The following is a 19,071-nucleotide window of genomic DNA, read 5'->3' on the forward strand; positions in this document are numbered from 1 at the left end:
TTTGTGGTTAATAATATTAAACGAATTAGCAGGCAAACTTGTGATACCAATAACATAATCAAATCATTGTGAAAGTCTGTGTCTGACTGTCATGGCACAAGGCTTGTGTTTACACATAGTCACGTGTTTTTCTTTCACATTTTGACAGATAAAAACATTTCGTTTTCAAGAGTTATACCTTCTCACTGGATCAGTGGGAACAAGTACTGTACTGTATACTTTGTGTTTTGCTGGTGTGCCATGTTTGTAAGATCGCCTCATATCCAGGAGGGGGCAGCGTTGATCTTCACCTGCTGTATGTGGAGGATCTCAGGGCTCAAAAGTGCTCACTAGGGTAGATTTTAATGGATGGATAACATTCTTCTTCATCGTGCCTTCTCTCCCCTGCTACTCTGAGTGCACAAATGCATCAAATCATACTCTGAAGCTCTGCAGACAACACTCACTGTGGTTGTTCAATCAATATCACATGGCTGCACAGACCCAGCATCACAAGGCTGCCGTCTTCTCTCACACACAGCTAACTAAACGTGCCTATTAAATCTTGTGACTTTTATTGTTTCTGATTTACTTCACTGGTCCTGGATAGTTCAAGCTGCCTGGTAACACTCACAGTGGCCCTGTGTCGCCGCCTGTGGGTGTCCGCTGAGAGCAGAAGTGCCTTGAATATTTTCTGAAGGATTTTTCATTCACTTTCCCACATGCAGCTTCCCAGGATCCAAAGTAAAGGGTTTCTAAAAGCTGCGTGTTTAACCCTCTCTCCTCGGATTCACATATTCTTCATCGACCTGCTTGCTGGCTGAAAGCTGGCCTTCATATTGCCTTGGTTTTACTTCACTTAAACTTTCCCTGAACTACCTGAGCAATAGCTTATCCAGGTTTCCATGAGGTTGCACTTTCAAAGCTGCTTTTCTTACTTCCAGCTCTCATATATTTTTGTAGGCTGTCTGTATTATTGTGCCAGAACACACTACTAAGGGTGGCAGGTTACCAATTCACCTGTGAGTCCATGTATTTATGTCCTATTATGTCTCTGTGTCGTTGCTGATAAAGTATGGATGCAGCATATTATTCAAACTGTAGATTCAAGCTCCGCCACCTCCAGACAGACTTGCCTTGGACCCTCTATTACAGAGTGTGTTTAGTCTGCTGCGCCAGACAGGAAGATAAAGTGCTTGTCTGGAGACTAGAGGGGGTTGGAGGCAGGGGAGATTTCCTTTTTGAGTTATGTGGTGTAGAAAAGAAAACCAATGGCTGCAAGATTTTGCTGCGCAGGGTAAAGAAGATGAGTAGGCTGTCAGCTTTGCATTCCCCTGAGATAGAATTAGTTTAATTTGAGCAACATTTAGAGGAAAGAAATGTCAAATGTGTGCAAAGGCGTGTGCATGTGTGAGAAAAGACGGATATTTTTCAGGCTGGTTTGAGTGAAATGCTTCTTCTGTATCCGTGTGTCAAATGAAAGTTGCAGCTGCCTGTCAGCCTCCTGTCTCCTGCGAGAACAGGCAGATATTACTGTCAGTCTGCTCTCGCTGTTGTGAAGCCGTCATGTGTGCAGCCTCTCTCTCAGCGCATCTCCTTTTGCTCTGGGAAGTCACTACACTGGAGCATTTTGTCTCGAGCTTCAAGGGTCTTTCATCGACCCTCCTCTGCGCTGACATACAGTGAGGCACTGTGGGAGGTGAAGTCATCCATCTTTTTTTTTTCTGACACACATCTTTTATGCGCTTATCAGAGAAAAACAAGAATAAACAGATCAGAAGTGGAGGAATGGAGGAAAGATGGAGATGAATAAGAACATTACTCAATATTATAGAGGTCTTTATTTCCTTTAAATAAATTAATCTCATTCCAACAAAAACTGGAAATATGTTTTTCTAATATTCTGTTTATTATTATTTTTTTAAAACTACACACAGTTAAATTGTCAGATTTGCAATATGTTTGCGTTAGAGAACAGAGAGCAACAGACCGAAGAGCGTTTGCCCAGAAACTCCAGTGAAACAAAGCAAAACAATATGGAACCTGACTAATGTGCTGTTCTCAGAAATCTATATGAGAAATGTTTATTATCCTTAAGCGTTGAGAGAACTCAAATGGCTTGTAAGCTCCATTTATTTCTCTGCAGAGCTTCATATCCGACACCGATGAGGCCCTTCAAGAGGTAAATAATTTTCAGATTATATTCTAACATTCAAGCGCGTAAGTACGTCTCAGCAGCATCTCTGCAACGCTGACTGCGTAATGACTGCGTACGAGCCCACGGAGCGCCAATTCATGGCAGGCTGTTGGTCCTGGGGTGCAGAGAGGAGAGGTGGTGCAGGGAGAAGAGGAGGAAGCCTAGCGGGTCATTAAGAAGACAAACAGACTTGTGGAGAAATGAGCTGTGACTGACTACATCTTCAGCTGAGATGACGGAACAATAACAAGCTGGGTGACACAGCCATTTTGGAAGTGCTATCAGCCATTAATTTGGCATAATGAAGAAAGTTGATGTCTGACAGACAAAAAAAAGAAGTTGTAATGAGAATATCCCCGAATGGGCAAAATCCTTGAAATGAAACTGCTCCCTAGATGAACCCCAAAGTCATACATAACATCTACCTCGCCTCATGAGCTGATTAGATAACAGGCCATTTGCAATTGGCTGTCCCTCCACATTTAGCACGAGGCTCTTATCTCAATGATCCATACCCCAACTCTGAGCATAAATAGCATTAGCTCTCACATCACACTATTAATCGGATTCATGGCCCTTGGCTCACTGCGGGACGTGCTGATGTTTTGGGAGCCCTTCGCCTCCCTGCGCCCATATCTCTGCATCTGTTATTCTGTCCCGGCCTCATAGAAGGCAGAGGAGAAGACGCACGCTTGGCTACTGATGTGCAGTACCGCTTGTGTCCACACGCTGGCAGCATGTGCATTGGCTTTGATGTTACACTTGGTTGGTCATGTGAGGATAACAGGAGGTCGCGCCATCGCTGTTCTTACGCTGAGCGTGCTGGCTGGACTGTTAACCGTATCCAGAGGGTTTAGAGTATTGTATATATGCCCTTACATCAAATCCTCCCTCCTTCTGTGATCGTGACAAAGGGAGCTTACCAGCCCATAACACAGCTCCAGCTCCTCTGTGTTTTATAGCTATGGAAACAGGTGTGAGTCACTGTGCCTGCTGCAGCTTTGGGCGCACAAAGTATCGCTGGCGCAAAAAGATCAAAGAGCAGGATTCAGCCTGAGCTTCCTCCTCGATTTCCTCTTCATTTCACCTCGCTGCCTCTTCATTAATCAGCCTGGAATTGTATCAAGGTTTCCCTCCACCTTTGGTATTCATCCTCCCTCTTCTCTTTCTCTTTCAGCCTCAGCTTCTGCTCGCCTCTCCTCCTGCTTCCACCTCTCCTGTCCCAGGATCAGGTATAATTGCTGTTGAGATAAACCCTCCGATGCAATTTCTTCTTTCTTTTTTTGTCTCTGAAAACATCCGCCTCGCCTCGACAACACGGAGCAGTCAAAGCGGTATTGGTGTAGACTTTGATCACGCCGAGCATCCTCTCCCCAGCCGTGGCCTAATTTAACTGGTTATGCATCTGCAAAAACCTTGATGCTGTCACTTAAAAGTCCTCCACCGTGGTTGCCTTCTGAGTAGAATCTCACAGCATCTCAGGATGATCAGACCCTCTAAATGCAAGAGGCGTGTGTGTATTTTTGTGTGAAAGGCCTGCATGTGCTGAGCATGTTTGCCCTACTCGCATGACAGGAGAGGCAGCGAAACTTGCAATGAACCTGCATGTGATGAGGACCTCGCATGACGATGAGCTGTGAAATTATAATGTCTTTCCACGTCATTAGGACTCGGCGCCGTTTGAAATGGTCCGTGTGTGCTTTCAGCAACTGCCTTTATGTGCCTGTAATCTTTTATAGGTGGTAACGATGGCTCAGATAGAGATGCATCCACAACAGCATCCGTCTCGTGTGCTCTCGCGCACACAGACATGCACTGTCTCCTTTCTCTTCCCCTCCCTTCTCTCTCTCTCGCTGCTGCTCTCGTTAATTGAACGGTATATTCTGCTCTAAGACGCCTGCATATGGTGCGGTCTTTTGCCTGATCCGTCAAGCAAATATTATACTGGAGACAGCTTATTATAAATACCAACAGTCGGCTGCCGTCGGTTCAGTCTTGATATGTAAATGACGCAGACACTTAAGCTTTCTGTTATTAGTTACACCTTTATGGAGATCAGGTAGAGGATTCACATTTCATACAGTCTGGGTGTTTTCAGCCGTCCTTCTTATCAGTAATAACATTGTAATCATCAAGTGAATTGCAAAGATTTGGGAATGTGGCAACTACACCAGAAACCCTGACATTTAGAGGAAACAAAGATGAATGCAATGAGTGCCTCCGGTCAAGTTGCTTATCATCTCGTTGGATTGATCGTCGTCGTCATTCTGGCCGCTTCGCCTGACCGCTCCGACATCTGGTGTCTGCTTGGTTTCAGGATTTGGCTCGGACAGCGGCATTGGCTTGGCCAACGTGGGCATCGGGGAATAGCTGCAGTAGAGCTGGCGCTGTCCATTTTTGTTGAGCTCATATTCATCCCTTGGACCTCCGAGGAGGATGCAAATAGAGAAAAAAAAAATGGTGCCAACCCCTCTTCCCCTCTTTTTTTGGTGTTATTTGACATTCATATTTGATGACAGGCTCCATGTGAAGCTGTAAAACGGAGCCTTTCTGTGGGTTTGTGCGGGCTGCATGTGAGGAGGGTGGGGGTCTCACACAGGGAACCATCTTAAAATTAACAAGAGCGGCATGCTGATGAAATACATTTACTGGTTGTGCTAGCTGGTTGCACATGGGATGCATGCGTGCTTGCAAAGTGACCCTTCTCATATTGCCCTTTAATCATTCATATTATGCTTCTAATGGAAGGCGCCGCTGCGAGCTGCCATTGAAGGTTTCCAGATTTTTGAAACGAAGCAGGACCTTCACGTTTATGATCGCCATTACTGACAACAAACAGCAGAGAAGTGGAAATGCTGAAATGGGAAATTGCTGTCATGCTGTAGCTCTGAAGAAAAGCTCATTTCAAGGTTCATTCAGACACCAACATACACCTCCAGCATCAGTACTGAGATTGAGATAAATCGGCATTTTCCAGTGATCGCAGACCTGCCATTTTGCATTATTCTCCCTGCAGGCCTGTACACATTTATTTGACCTTAGCTCTCCCACGCGTGGATGGTGGAGGGAATATGAATACGTATGGCTACACCTTGCACATTACAGCTTCATTGATTCATTCGCTGTGCGGCTGCATCTCGCGAGGAAATGGCTTTGACACTGTTGGCCTTTGCTTGATAAATTAGGTCCCTGGGTAGGCATCCAACATTACACTGCACATTCATTATGAGCTAACCACAGGCCATATGGCAGGGGAAGTTCTGTATCACCACACATTAGCTGGGCATTATTAGAAACACTGTGAGTCACAAACTTCCCTCCAGCATTTTAAAAAGTGTTACACCTGTCACCTGTCACAGCCGGCAGTATCAGTGCTGATATTCATGTGCTTGATGTAGTGTACAGGCTTTAGGTGCGCAGGCTGTGCAGCCTTAATCGGCTTCTGTCATTAAGCACCGCAAAATCTACAGACCTCGGGACTAAAGAGGAACGGCCTCAGAGATGCAGTGGCTGACAGTCAGCCAGCACGCCTCTTAATTGGTGGAAGGCGGAGCTCAGGGGACGGAGGAGATTGGTGGAGGGTTTCACAATGGCTGTAATGATTTTCTGAGAGGAGCCGGGAGCAGGCCTGATCAGGTAGGGGTCGAAGGAGGAGGTAAGAGGGATCAGAGGATGAGGAAGGCAGCTATCTTGAGACTCATTTGTGTAGCAGCTCTGCTCCGAGAGAAAGGGATGCTGCAGACTCTTGGACGTGGGTCAATGTCTGATTTCTCACCCCTCCTGCCCCTCTCTGTCAGCCTGCTTGGATGCCTCTTTAGTTATTCTTACGAACTTTTAGCCTGAGGAGCTTTAGGCGAGGACAGACTAGCTGAGCCGCTGTCTTTCCGGGGATCTTTCTTGCATTCTTCATGCTTTGCGTCTTGAATTTATTCTTCCTCATTTCCAGGGTGTGCAATTAAAACCCTATCTCCCCAGGCCTGAATGCGAACCTTACTATTGTTTTGGTTCTGATTTACACAGGTCGCACTTTGACCAAGTTAAATCTAAGACTTTTAAATGCCTTTTGATACCACATAGAGTCTGATAAACCTTTTTCACAGCTGATATTTTGACTTATAATTGCAGGAAAAGCACAGTTGTAACTGATAACATTGGAAATAACAGCCTTTCCATTTAGCTGAGCCAATTCCAGGGTCCAGTTATTGTGCATGCTGCCTTCCTGTCACGGCGGCTTACACTTGATGGAACTGAGCCATCATTAAAGAAATCTGTAACTAAAATGTCTGCTTGAGTTAAGTTTCTGGGTCCACAATGTTTCATACTAGTCAGGCCTAGACTTATTTACTAAGTGAGCTACCTATTTATAACAATAAGTTCTAGTTTAGTGTAATGTCCCATCATTTTCATTCAGTAAAACACAAAACTTTACAAAACTTTGAAAATGAAATGTTAGACTTTTTTATGGTGTGCAGGTAATATGTTTTCCTATTTTTCATGTCACTAGTGTCATAAACTGAAGCGGATACAAAGCTTAAGGAGTATCTTTATGTTAGCAATACTATAACTAATATGACTCTCTTTGACAGGAAAGAAATATATTCACGACCTTTTGACAATGAAATTGAAACTTTTTAATATCTTCTGTTGTCTTTTTTCAGAAAAATTAATTCAGTGCTTTCAAAGACTTTAAGACCTGTGAATTCCCCGTGAAAAGTAGATCAAGACCTGGTCAGATTTATACTCTTGTTCAATTATTTTTAGATCATTTTTTCTCCTTTCTTAGACTATTTTAGCTAGGCAAAGTTCTTGTACGGCTTTTTGTGTTACAACATTTAACATTTGAGAAGTTTGGCTTCTTCTGTTCAAAGAAAATAAAATACAGCCCTGAAACCCATATCTTATTGCAAAAAGCATCAATACATCTCAAATGAGGGGCCTGGGGGTTTGGGGTACTGGCTGTGTGGTCACAGCATCCCTGATTCGAGTTTTCCTTCCTCTCTCCCCTCATTTCCTGTTATAAAAAAAAAACAAAATCCCCCCTCTGGTGCGGCAGACTCGCCACTCCTATGTACGTCTTTCTCATTTAGCCCTTCTTTAATCTCCTCTCCCTCTTATTTCTCCTCCTTCTGTCCTTTGACGCGCCCATCAGTCCTCGGCATACAATCGATAGGCCCTGCTAGGGGCTCACAGCTCTGCCACCTTAAAGCAGGGAGGCAAACAAGGAAGTGGGGGAGAAAATGAAGGGGGTTAGGGATGGTGGTGGTGTCTGTCATCGCAGCTGTTGCTTATGAAGCTTCATCTCTTAATTGTCTATCACTGTCACTACTGTTATTGATCAGATCTAAGCCTCAAGATAAGAACGTGTGCTAAATGCTTAACTTTTACGCTGTCGATTGTGGATTACAGATTCACTTGCTTTTCCACCTCTCTCCCATCTGTCTGTCTTTTAGTGCATCATAGCAAAAGTTTTGCTTTTAGAAACAGGAACATACTGACCAGTGGGCCTGTGCAACAGTGCAGTGTTTGATTTATAGTTGCGGCTCCTGTTTTATGTCAACAAGGGTCTTGAGAGCCGGCGTCTGAGGTGTAAATTAGACTGTAGATCAGGGAAACCGGCAAACACTGATGCTGCGGGCCTGATGAATGGATAATTGTGCCTCTGTTCCAAAGAGCCCTTGGCATATGGCAAATAAACCAGCGTGCACACGTGGAGGGCCAGATGACAGACGGGTGCGCGCACATGCACACGCACATGCACGCACAGACAAACGTGCACACGATTTCTGTTCGATGCCAGGCAGCCACAGACAGGGGAAACTCCAAGTGAATACATAATGGGGCCGGGCACCTGGAAAGTTACAGTTTTACTTAAATAATCCATTAAAGCCTTAATATACAGCTTTCATTAAAGGGTGTTTTCGTAGAGGGAAATTAAACCTTTAATCAAGTTCTGTCCCATTATAGAAAAAATATATACTACTATTTAATTCCAAGAGCAAGTAAACATTCAGCAGTTCACTTTGATTATTCTTCATTGTCAGATGAATCACTTAAATATACCAATATTCTTTGACATCTCAATCATAGTTAAATAATTCATTTATTATTATTTTTACTTCAAACACTTTTCATGTAGCAGCTTTCGGGACTGTTCAACAGTGTTCATCGTCCAGTTTCTTGACATTGCTGTTGGTAATTAGAGGAACATGCTCCAAATCACCCATCACAGCCATATTTTCCTCACATGCTACACTTCCCTCTTTTTAATGCTGTTCCTCTCCCAGGTCAGAACAACAGGAGACTTGTGAAAACCTCACATTGTTTTCGATTTCAAGATGGAAGCTAGCTACATAAGGAAAAGCTGTGTGGGTTCACACTGTATGCAACGTATCATAATCCATGGTCCACTTTGCATTTGTGGCCATATTTCATCATTGGAAAGAAGCACTGAACCCTTGCAGGGGGACATTTAACATAGTCAACACTGTAATTGGCAAATCATTACAATGATGAGAACGAGGAATTGTCACATTGATTACCGTTAATATATATGCCAATATTTTCCCTGCACAGGAAAAGTAAAAATCTCAGACGCCATGTTGGTCTCTGCTCTCAGAGGAGCTGAAGGAAAGAGAGCTCCTCCACAAAACAGTCAGGAGTTATGGTGACAAAGGGTGCGAGAGAAAGGATGAGAGTGGGTGTTGGACAGATTTGAGATTACTGTTTTTACCTCCTCTACTCTTAATATCCATCACTTTCTAAATCCCCATCGAGCTGTAACTATGACTCAGCCAGTGTCTTAGATAACTGAAAGATGGAGAGACAACACGCAGCAGTGCGTGGCTTCTAAAAACAGCCACGTTATTACATCAATCTGAGACTCTAATCTTTAATCAAACAGACCCATTCATCATATTGGCCTAAATCACAGGCCCCTCCTCTGATAAAGGTCTTCACTTAATTGAAATTTGTTGCATTACCTTTTTTTTTAATGTTTTTAACCAGAAAGCCTCCTTTCATGACACGCTGCACTTGATTTGGTTGCACGATGAAGTCTTTTCAATAATCTCACGATCAGGGCTGTAATAAATAATGCCACTTCCTCTGGTGATTGATGATGTTTATATCCAAGAGCGATGACAGCAACAGATGCTGTGATTAAGCACACATTGTCAAACATACACGAGCGTGCGTACACACACACACACACACACACACACACACACACACACACACACACACACACACATAAACACAGTCGTATTTCCATCAATTCAGAGGACATTACATCTACTTACATTCATTTCCTGGAGACCAACCCTATCCTAACCCTAACATTACCCTGATCCTAACCTAACCTTAGTCTAACATAACCCTGATCCTAACCCTAACCCGAAACTCATATCATTGAAGATTTCAAAGGTAAACGGTATGTTGGATTTTACACGCAAATTTATATGTACAGCAATGTAAAAAGAACCAACACGGACCCCTAAAACCCGATCCCCCAAACACCAGCATGGCTCTCACTCTGAGCACCAGCCTCTGTCTCCCTGCTCTGGGGAGGCCTTCAGCTGCCTGGCATCGCTCTCACTCTAAACTCCCGGCCTCTGTCTCCCTGCTGTGGGGAGGCCTCCAGTGACCAACCCCCCAACCTAACCCTAACCCTAGCATGAGTCTCACTCTAAGCCCCGGCCTCTGTCTATCTGCTGCAGGGAGGCCTCCAGTCACCTACTCCTAACCCTAACATTACCCTGATCCTAACCTAACCCTAACCCCACCTTTACCCTGATCCTAAGCTCAGCACATACAGATGTTCACTGCAAAGTCCTGTCTTATCTTGTCTACATTAGTTTATATACTTTTGCAGACGTGGACGACACCCACTAAATTTGAGACGCCAGAGACATTGGTTTACTTCAGGTCATATTCCCTAACCGGTGCTGTTATGGCTAGTGCAATAGGTTACCATGACCTAAGTCTTCCTGTTATCTACCTGAGGTCTGCACATTCACAATATCCGTACCACAGTGTCCTGTCTTTGCAAAGACATCTTATCCTTACTGTCGCCAGCACGCTTCCAAGAATTACTGGTGCATATTGCATAAACAAAGGCGAGTCCCCACAATAGGACCACATCACACACGCACACAGACACACAAACAGTGTGTATTGCAAGCACAGAACATATGCTTACACAGATTAAAAACATTCAATGATGGTGTGTTTTTTTTCCAAGTGTATGACAGATGCTTAGTCTGTAAAGTGATACTGTACGTTTGATAAAAGAGAAAAGTGTGGAACAGTTGCTAATTATGTTTACATGCACAGCAGTATTAGAGTCTTCATTAATTAATTTGTGTAATAAAGTTTAAACTATTATCTTTACTTAATTGGAAACAATGCAAGGAGCTACTTGGAGTCACATGGGCAGACAGATATAATAGTGAGTACTGGCTCGTTTGAATTGTTACGAATAATGTAAAGTTTTAATTGGAACAATTACTCAAATCTTGGATTTGTTAATGTTCACAGTTTAAATCCATTGTTATATTACTCAGGCGACTGTGTTAGAGCTGGATATCGTGCTGGGAGATTGCTCCGGGGTGACAAAAATACTTTTTTCTTCATCTAAATGATTAATGTAATAAGTGGCAACCCGGTGAATAACTGAAATGTGCAAGATCGCACGAGTACACAAAACAGGAAGACTAATCAAACTTTCAGATGAAGTAGAACTTTTTTTTTCATTAAATTTTAAATGAACTAATTAAATCATTCTTGCAGCCACAGTACAGGCAGTAATGTGATTATATTTTGCATGTGCCTAGCCACTAAACATTCAAACACTTGAGCTTATTAAGGTGAGAGGTTTCACCTTGATTGACAGTCCTGCTTAGTTCAACACATGGCTTGTGTTACATCACCGTGCACCGATATGACTAAGAGGCTGACGCTCCATCATGCTCCATGTCCTGCCCGTAATTCTTTTAAAGCGTTTCATGATTCAGCAATCTATTACTGTGCTGCAGAGATAATGTGGTGGCTTTGAGGGGATTTACACAAGTAGGTGTTGCTGTTTCCCCTGATGCTGTGGCGGGGTTTTCACTGGCGTGTGCTGGGAAGGGTTTGACTGTGAGCTGCCAATGACGCCATTGGCAGAGTGGGGTAAACATGGGCTGCAGTCTAATACCTTGGCATCAGCTGCCGAAACTGGGACTGAAGGATTTGATAAACCACGAAGCTAATATCTGGGGAGACAGCGAGTTATTGGCTAGACTGATTTCAAATGCTGTGTGACTAATTGAAGAGGGGTTTTCCAGAGCTCACTTAGTCCGTGTTTGGTCCCCCGTCATCCCCAGCCAACTGGATCTTATTCCTTTGGTTTGAAGTGAAGAGAAAATGTTGATTTTGTTGGAATTTCTTTCTTCAGAACACCTGCTCTATGCAAATTATCAGGTTTTATTAGCTGCAAGCATCAGTGGTGTTAGACTGACTGTTATAGCGAAGTAAAGGTACTAATACCACACTGCCACAAGTAAAAGTCCTGCATTCAGAACCTCATTTCAGTAAAAGTAAGTAAGTATTATCAGTAAAATTTACAGAAAGTATCAGAAGTACTCACTGTGCTGTCACATGGTCTCTCTGTGTCGTATACTGTTACATATGATGTCTTTGGGTTAATATTGCTGCTGCATTACTGTGTATGCTGATTTTAGTGCTGTAGGTGTTTAAGGCTGAGGTGATTTTAAATACTTTCATCATCACATGCTTGCATTACTGTCCTGTGAGAACCACGTATTGATAATAATAAAAAAAAACAATCCACTTCTCATGAGCTCAGAAAAACAGCCTGGCTTCATCTTTGTGACAATTCATTTTCCAGCTAATCCAAGAGAGATTTTTAAATAGTTATTCAGAGAAAGAAGCAGCAGAGTTTCCTCGACTGATAAAGGAACACTTAATCCTCCAGTTTATCAGAAATATTCAAATTCGGATCCAGCACATTTGGAGATACGTGGTTTTCACTGGACAGGAAGGGTATAAAAAGTTGTAATCTGAGAAGTAACTAAAGCTGTCAGACAAATGTAGTGGAATAACTCAATACCTCAAGTACTCAAGCACCTAATTATTAGTACTTAAATTCAGTACTTGAGTAAATGTACGCTACATTCTACCACTGTCCCTGTTTCACATAAACATGACATTAGAGATATTATAGACTTAAATTAAGGATATTATCAACAAAATATCCATTATAATTATACTTTATTATAGCTTCAAAACAATAGCAGCAGTTCTCTCCATGTTAATTGTATTTTAGTGAAAATGAGGCTCATTTTTAAAAAGGCAATAACAATCCTGATGCAATTGCAAATGAACATGCTGAATATTTGTACAAGCATGGCCTCGCTATGGGAGTATTTATGGATCCCTTTCCATTGAGCCGATGACTCGATAACATCCACACAATCACATAATGAAAAAAGTAGACACAGCTGCTGTGACAGCACCGCAGTCCGTCACATCCATCGCAGTATTATGCAACTATTGTCACTAGATGTAAACACGCTCAATTAGCTGACACTGATAATAACCACTTGGTTGTTTCCTCCATATATGTCATACGCCATACATCATATACTCACATCAAAACGTATGTTGACAAGAGTTTTTGTAAGATTGTATTTGTGGTGAATGTCTCAGTCAGCCAGACAGACTGTCTGAGAGCCTTAGTGCAAAAGCAATCTGGTGGGGCGTGATTAGGTTGTGTGTGTGTGTGTGTGTGTGTGTGTGTGTGTGTGTGTGTGTGTGCAAATTTACGGAGATGAGAAAACAAGTCAAATTAAGTCTCATTCATCTATTAATTTACAAAAGCTCTTTTAACTTTGCAGGTTCGCACAAAGTGATTTACAGAGATCAAACGCAGCACAGTTTAAGATATGCATGTGTGTTTTGATGCTCCGGGGGTTTTAGGCCGGATTCTCTGACATTGATGATGGGGAACAAAGAATTGGGGCCTCTGACCAAAGTTTAACATAGAAAATCAGTGGTCAGTGCCATAAAATGAAAGAGGAAGTTCGAATGCCTCAAAGCTACATTTAGATTTCAGTGCTGGCTGATTTGGAGGCACCTATTGTGACTGATGTTTGAACAAGTGTGCTTTGATAAAGGTCCCAGACTTAACTTGTTTATTGACCATTCATTTATCCATTCACAGCACTCCCTAATAAACCATGGGCCGACAGGATTCACTGCTTTAGCTTTTAATTAAGATGACAGAAGACTGTCGATATGACCTTTTGCATTGCGTCCAGTTCGTGTATTCATTGTTTCCTGAGCGTGTGCGATCTGGAACATGGAGCGTGGGACAGGCAGACAATGGCAATTACTGAGTGCATATACATTACATAACTGCTGCTGAAAAAACACAGCCAATGGATAATAATCAGAATAGTGTTTGAAATAATAAGATAAAGATCATAGAGAGATGAGGCGGAGGCAGAATCCTTTGTCTCACTGGCTGGATGAAGTCATGAAGTGCTTTAATCAAAGCTACACTTTTACAAAGGAAAATGAGAGCTGGTGTGGAGCTGTGTTTAATGGTTAGTAAGCCACTGGAGTGAAGTTCTGAAAGTAACTCAGTGATAAAGATGTACACGGATTCACTGATTCAATTTAAAAACAGAGTATATGTTCATAGAACAGCCACCTGATCAATACAGTTATGGATTAACTATACTGAGTTATCTCCTTGCAGTGCACCAGGGTTACTATTTCTAAGGACTGAGGGTATGAGCCAATTAGGAGAATTTTAGGCAATGTTTTGAGTGTTTTGGCCAATTAATGAACTTTGCTTTGAGCTCGCTCACAATTTTTGTTATTCAGGAACAATTTATATTTTAAAAAAGCTAAATTCCTTTGTGCAGTTCATTTTTCAGGTGGCTGGAAGCTGATTAACACAGACTTATTTACAACAAAATGGATCTTCTTCTTTCACTCACACTTCCTGTCTGTGCCTTCCTGTCTGTCTGTCTCCCTTTCTCCAGGCTGTGCAGAGTTTCATGTACAGGCCCTCGACTTGCTCAACCAAGCAGGAACACTTCACTTTACATGCCACACACACACACACACACACACGCCCAACAAACACACATAAGCGCGCACAAAATGCTGACTTTCCATCCAACTGACAAGCTGTCTGCTGCACTTCATCCTTAAAAAACACCTATCAGGTCTTCCCCAACTTACTCTCTCTCTCCTATCTTTCCAACACACACACACACACACATGCAGCAAGCATGCCAGTTCACTAAATGTAGCTGCACAGACACAGCTCCATGCTTTAATGGTGGCAGGATGCTGGGATTCAGTGTGCTCGGGGAACTCTCCCCAATTATCCCTGAGGACACCAAGATAAGCTTGTGTGTGTGTGTGTGAGAGAGAGAGAGAGAGAGACTGTGACCATGTGCATGCTTATGGATGACTTTCTGCCTCTCACTCGGAGATCATTAGAGAACCACTCAGTTGTAACAGATCCCCGTGGAGAGAGGCAGAGGCAGAGAAGAGAGCAGAGCGAGAGGTAAAAAACGAGGGGATGAGCTTTTCTTCTGTACGGAAAGAAATGAAGTTTTGTCTGACTTAGCTGGATTCAGTGGAAGACGGTAAGCCAGCTGTGGGGTGGGGGCCACATCAGATCCACAATCGCTCTCGTCTGTCTTCCCGCACAGTTTGTCCAGTTTTACAAGAAAAACAAACTCAGGCATTGTGCAGTATCTCTCAATCTCCAGCCTTCCATCGCACAGCTGAAGAGAAATCCTGCCACTGAGTGCAGCGGTGCGGTTGTGTATCTGCCTGTCACAGTGCTGTGATAAGAGGCTGATGCTAGGAAAAAGCCCGGGGAGATGCTCCATTAATACTGCCTCTGATTAGCAGTGCAGTGAGGGAGGGGGCTTCTCTGTTGTGTTTGTATGTGAGGTGCAGGCAGATGCTGCCAGAAGAAAATGCTTCCTAGATGACATCTACCATCTAAAGCTGCACAGTACTGCCACCGGGCTGTTCACAGCCAGGCACGCACCTGCATCCACACGCTCGCTGCGATAAACTTAAAACATGGACACAAAATGGAGATCTTGTCACGCCCTCCACCTCTGCCCTCTCCTAGAGGCAATCCCTCTTCCCTTTCCGCTCCTTTCTCTCCCTCTTTCCTCAGGTGGGCGTGTGCAGGCTGGTGTGTGAGGTGCAGACAGGTGCATTGAATCTTACCAACTCAGCTCACCTGTGGCGGGGTGTGGTCTACCTCTGCTCCATTGTTCTCCTCCTGCCATAAATACCGGCTTCAGACCATGACACAATGCTGGACCGTAAACTACCTTCAGTATTTAATTCCCTGTTGCTCCAAATCTGTGAGTCTGCTCTTTGTCTTTTGGTGCTTGAATTAAAATCAAGTTTTTTGCTCTGCCTCGGTTTGGACCACCTCCGCTGCCTTCTGCCTGGTTCATCTCTGGTTTCTGACGATTCAGCCGCCCAAATCCCCTACTCCTTGTCCAGTTGAGCCACATCCACTGCTGCACCTGTCCGCTACCATCTGCCTCACCTCCAGCCCCACCGTCAAAGCCTTCCCCCTCAGTCTCCGTCAGTAACCCTTATCTCTCATTGGTCCTGTTAGTGTTAGTTTTGTTTGTAGTCTTAGTTTGTCGCTAGCTCAATTTGATTCTGTGTTCTGTTCCCCGTTATTATCTCTCTTGTCTGCAATTAGTCCCCCCACCTCTTGGTGTCCTCGTCAGTGTTTTGTATTCGTTCACTAGTCTTGTTTCCTCTTCATTACACCTCCTGCCCATTGTAAATAAATTCTGGTGAGAACTTGAATTGTGTGCTGTGTCCTTCATCTGCACTTGAGCCTCAGCCCTCTGAACCGTGACAGATCCTTCACGGACTTAAGGAATAATTTAGTTTTTTTTTTTTTTTTTAAGTGAGCTGACTGACTTATGAAATTGCTGTTATGCTGGATCTCACACTAGTTACACTACTTAACCTCCACTTTCTGTCACAGCCTCTCCTGTATACTGTATATGAAAGACTGACAACACGCAACCACACAGACTTTAAAATGAATGAATCCTGGATCCCATTTGTTTCTCACAAAGCTCTTTTTCGTGTCAGCCACTTTGCCCCCTGCTCCAGGTTTGACCTCTGCTATCATACACAGAGCGCTCGATCGTGTCCACTTGACAAATACCCAGACTCTCAAAACGGTCAGCTCAGGAGCAGCAGGTGCACCCAGATAGTTTCCAGTTACATCTTATTTTTGTCGTGTTGGCCATCATTGTAATCGGTAATAATGACGCCAAATAACACTAAATGTGATATCAGATTAATTGCTGAGCTGTGAGTGATGCTAAGAAAGAGCAGGAGCCAGAGCAGTCAGCTGGTCAAAGAGGTTGTAAAATTGTTAATATTATTACCTGAACTGCCCATAACAGCTTACTGTGGTTGCTGTAGCTGTGCACACACAGTTGGAGTAAACCAGACTATTTTTAATTGCATTATAATTCTGTTAAATGAGTAATATTCTCCATGTGAGATGATTTATAATTGAACAACCCTTTTTTACACCGTACATTAAAAAAGCAGATTTCATAGAGTACTCTGCAGTTGAAGGTCTTAAAACTGACTGAGTTACGGCATCTCTAGTTTTAATCATCAGCTGACAGGTGTGTGTGTGTGTGTGTGTGTGTGTGTGTGTGTGTGTGTGTGTGTGTGTGTGTGTCTGTGTGCCTCTAAGCGTGAGCGTGCAAATGTGCTTTTGTTTTAACGTTTCAACGTGGGCTCATGTAAAACATGCATTTATGTGCGCACGTGGGTGGCAGATGACTCTCTAAAAGCTGAAAATAAGTGGACTGATGATGGACTTATGCGTCCTGTGCGTCTTGTCCGAGGGACACCACGCATCTCCACTGCTGAGAGCCACGAGGTAGAAGCGGCGCCGGCCGTCTCCGCTCTAGAGCTCTCACCGCACCTACATGACGCCTTGTTTGCTTTGCATTTAGACCCGTTCTCAGTGGCCTCAGAGGAGCTGTTTGAGCCACGGTGGTGGAGATAAAGTAATGGGCATTATTGTTCCAGCAATAGTGCAGCCTTATGTCCTGCTGTGCACAGATAATGTCCCTGTGCATGCAACCGCAAATACGCCAACACAAAGACTCTCCGAGGTTCAGTTAAGCCTTATTAAGGTTTATTTTTCTTCCCAGTCACTTGGGTCAGACCAAAAATACCAGGGAACCTCTTCAGCGTAATGAGGAAACAGGGCCCGGTTTATCGTCACACCGGTTCCCACATGGCATGAGCTGCGCCGTGGTTCAGGCCCATTTTACCTTGCTCGAGGGGCAAAGGGTCTCTCATGCAAATGGAGAACACCCTTAACAGATGGGGACAGTATTGAGAATGACAGGTACAGTGTTTCTTAATGTTCAGACATCATGGGCCTGTCTTCTTGCACCCTGCTTGGTAAAAATTACATTAGTGTCATCGTTTCACCTTGAAAGCTTGTTTACTGTCCAAGTGTTTTTTGCAGAAGGAGCTATTAGAGCAGCCATTAATTAGTGTCACTCTGAGTTAACGTAGGAGGTTCTCAGGCTTGGCTTGTCTCCCAAAACAACAGCACAAACACACACACAGGAACTCCAGTTTTATGCACACAGCCTTGCAAGCTTAATAGATTTTATACGCGTTTTATTGCTGGTATACTTAATGAAATGACAACCAAATCAAAATGTCTCTTTACAGGCCAATATTTTGTTTCAGATGTTCATGTCAGACATTTGTCTCACTCCTCTTCCTTCCTGGAAACGTTCCCTAACCCTAAGCGCCAAGTAGCGTCCACTTTTCCTCCAAACCCAACAAGACACAAGGACACTAATGAGTTTCTTCCTCATATTTTGACAGGTGAGTTGTGCCACCTGGCCTCCAATGACCTCTGTCCATGGTGCTGAAGTCAGGCTGTCCTGTTATGCACAAAAGGTAGTTTATTTGGGAAAAAGCCATCTCCCTAACCCAAAGCATGCAGTGCAAGTTGCTGATATGTTTTTGCTGTGAAACATGTACAACATATTACTTCTTTGTATATTCCCAGAGGCCTGTGTGGGTTGTATCGACTGCTTGGTGCCCTCAGATTAGAGTCTTCAGGCCTTCGTCCGCAGCTGAAATATTTTTTACAGGTCAGTGGACACAGGCTGACCTATGAAAATATTGACTGACTTTATGGGATGTGGGGTCAAAGAGGTTTTTTCCACTGCAGACCTTTTGACTTGTCATGGCAATAAAAACACCAGGTTACTGGCTCTGATCTGTCCCATTAAGCCACAACACTGTCATTACAGCACAATATGCACAATACCAGGACCCTGAGAATGAATCAACTAAATGGAATTCAGCCATAATTTAATTATTTACACCTGTGCCTTTCTTACTGGGCTGTGCCAACATGTCCTCTTTGAGAAAGGCCTGTGATCAAAATGTTGCTCCTTCGGTGAGAATTCAGCCGTTTCACAGAATGACTGTCAAACATTTCCAATTATTAGTTGCAAATGCTCCAAATCAGCGCAAAGGCAAGCTCCAAGATTGACATCATGGTGCTGTTTAGATCTATAGGGAGCGAACAGCCCTGCAAGGCCACTGCTGAACTGGCATCAGGTTTTACTGACTACATCCAGGTATGAGAAGTCTGCGAAATTGATATACTTTTTGCTATTCGACAGGACTACACAGGCTATTAAAATGTCTGCATGCTGGAGCAAACAAGAGAAGGACAACGTGCATAATAAATACTAACAAATGTCAGGGAGGTTTACGCAATGTATGAATATTCTAGACAGCTGTAAATCAAGATTTGCCTT

The sequence above is a fragment of the Chelmon rostratus genome, chromosome 11, assembly GCF_017976325.1.
Source record: "Chelmon rostratus isolate fCheRos1 chromosome 11, fCheRos1.pri, whole genome shotgun sequence".
NCBI classification, from domain to species: domain Eukaryota; kingdom Metazoa; phylum Chordata; class Actinopteri; order Chaetodontiformes; family Chaetodontidae; genus Chelmon; species Chelmon rostratus.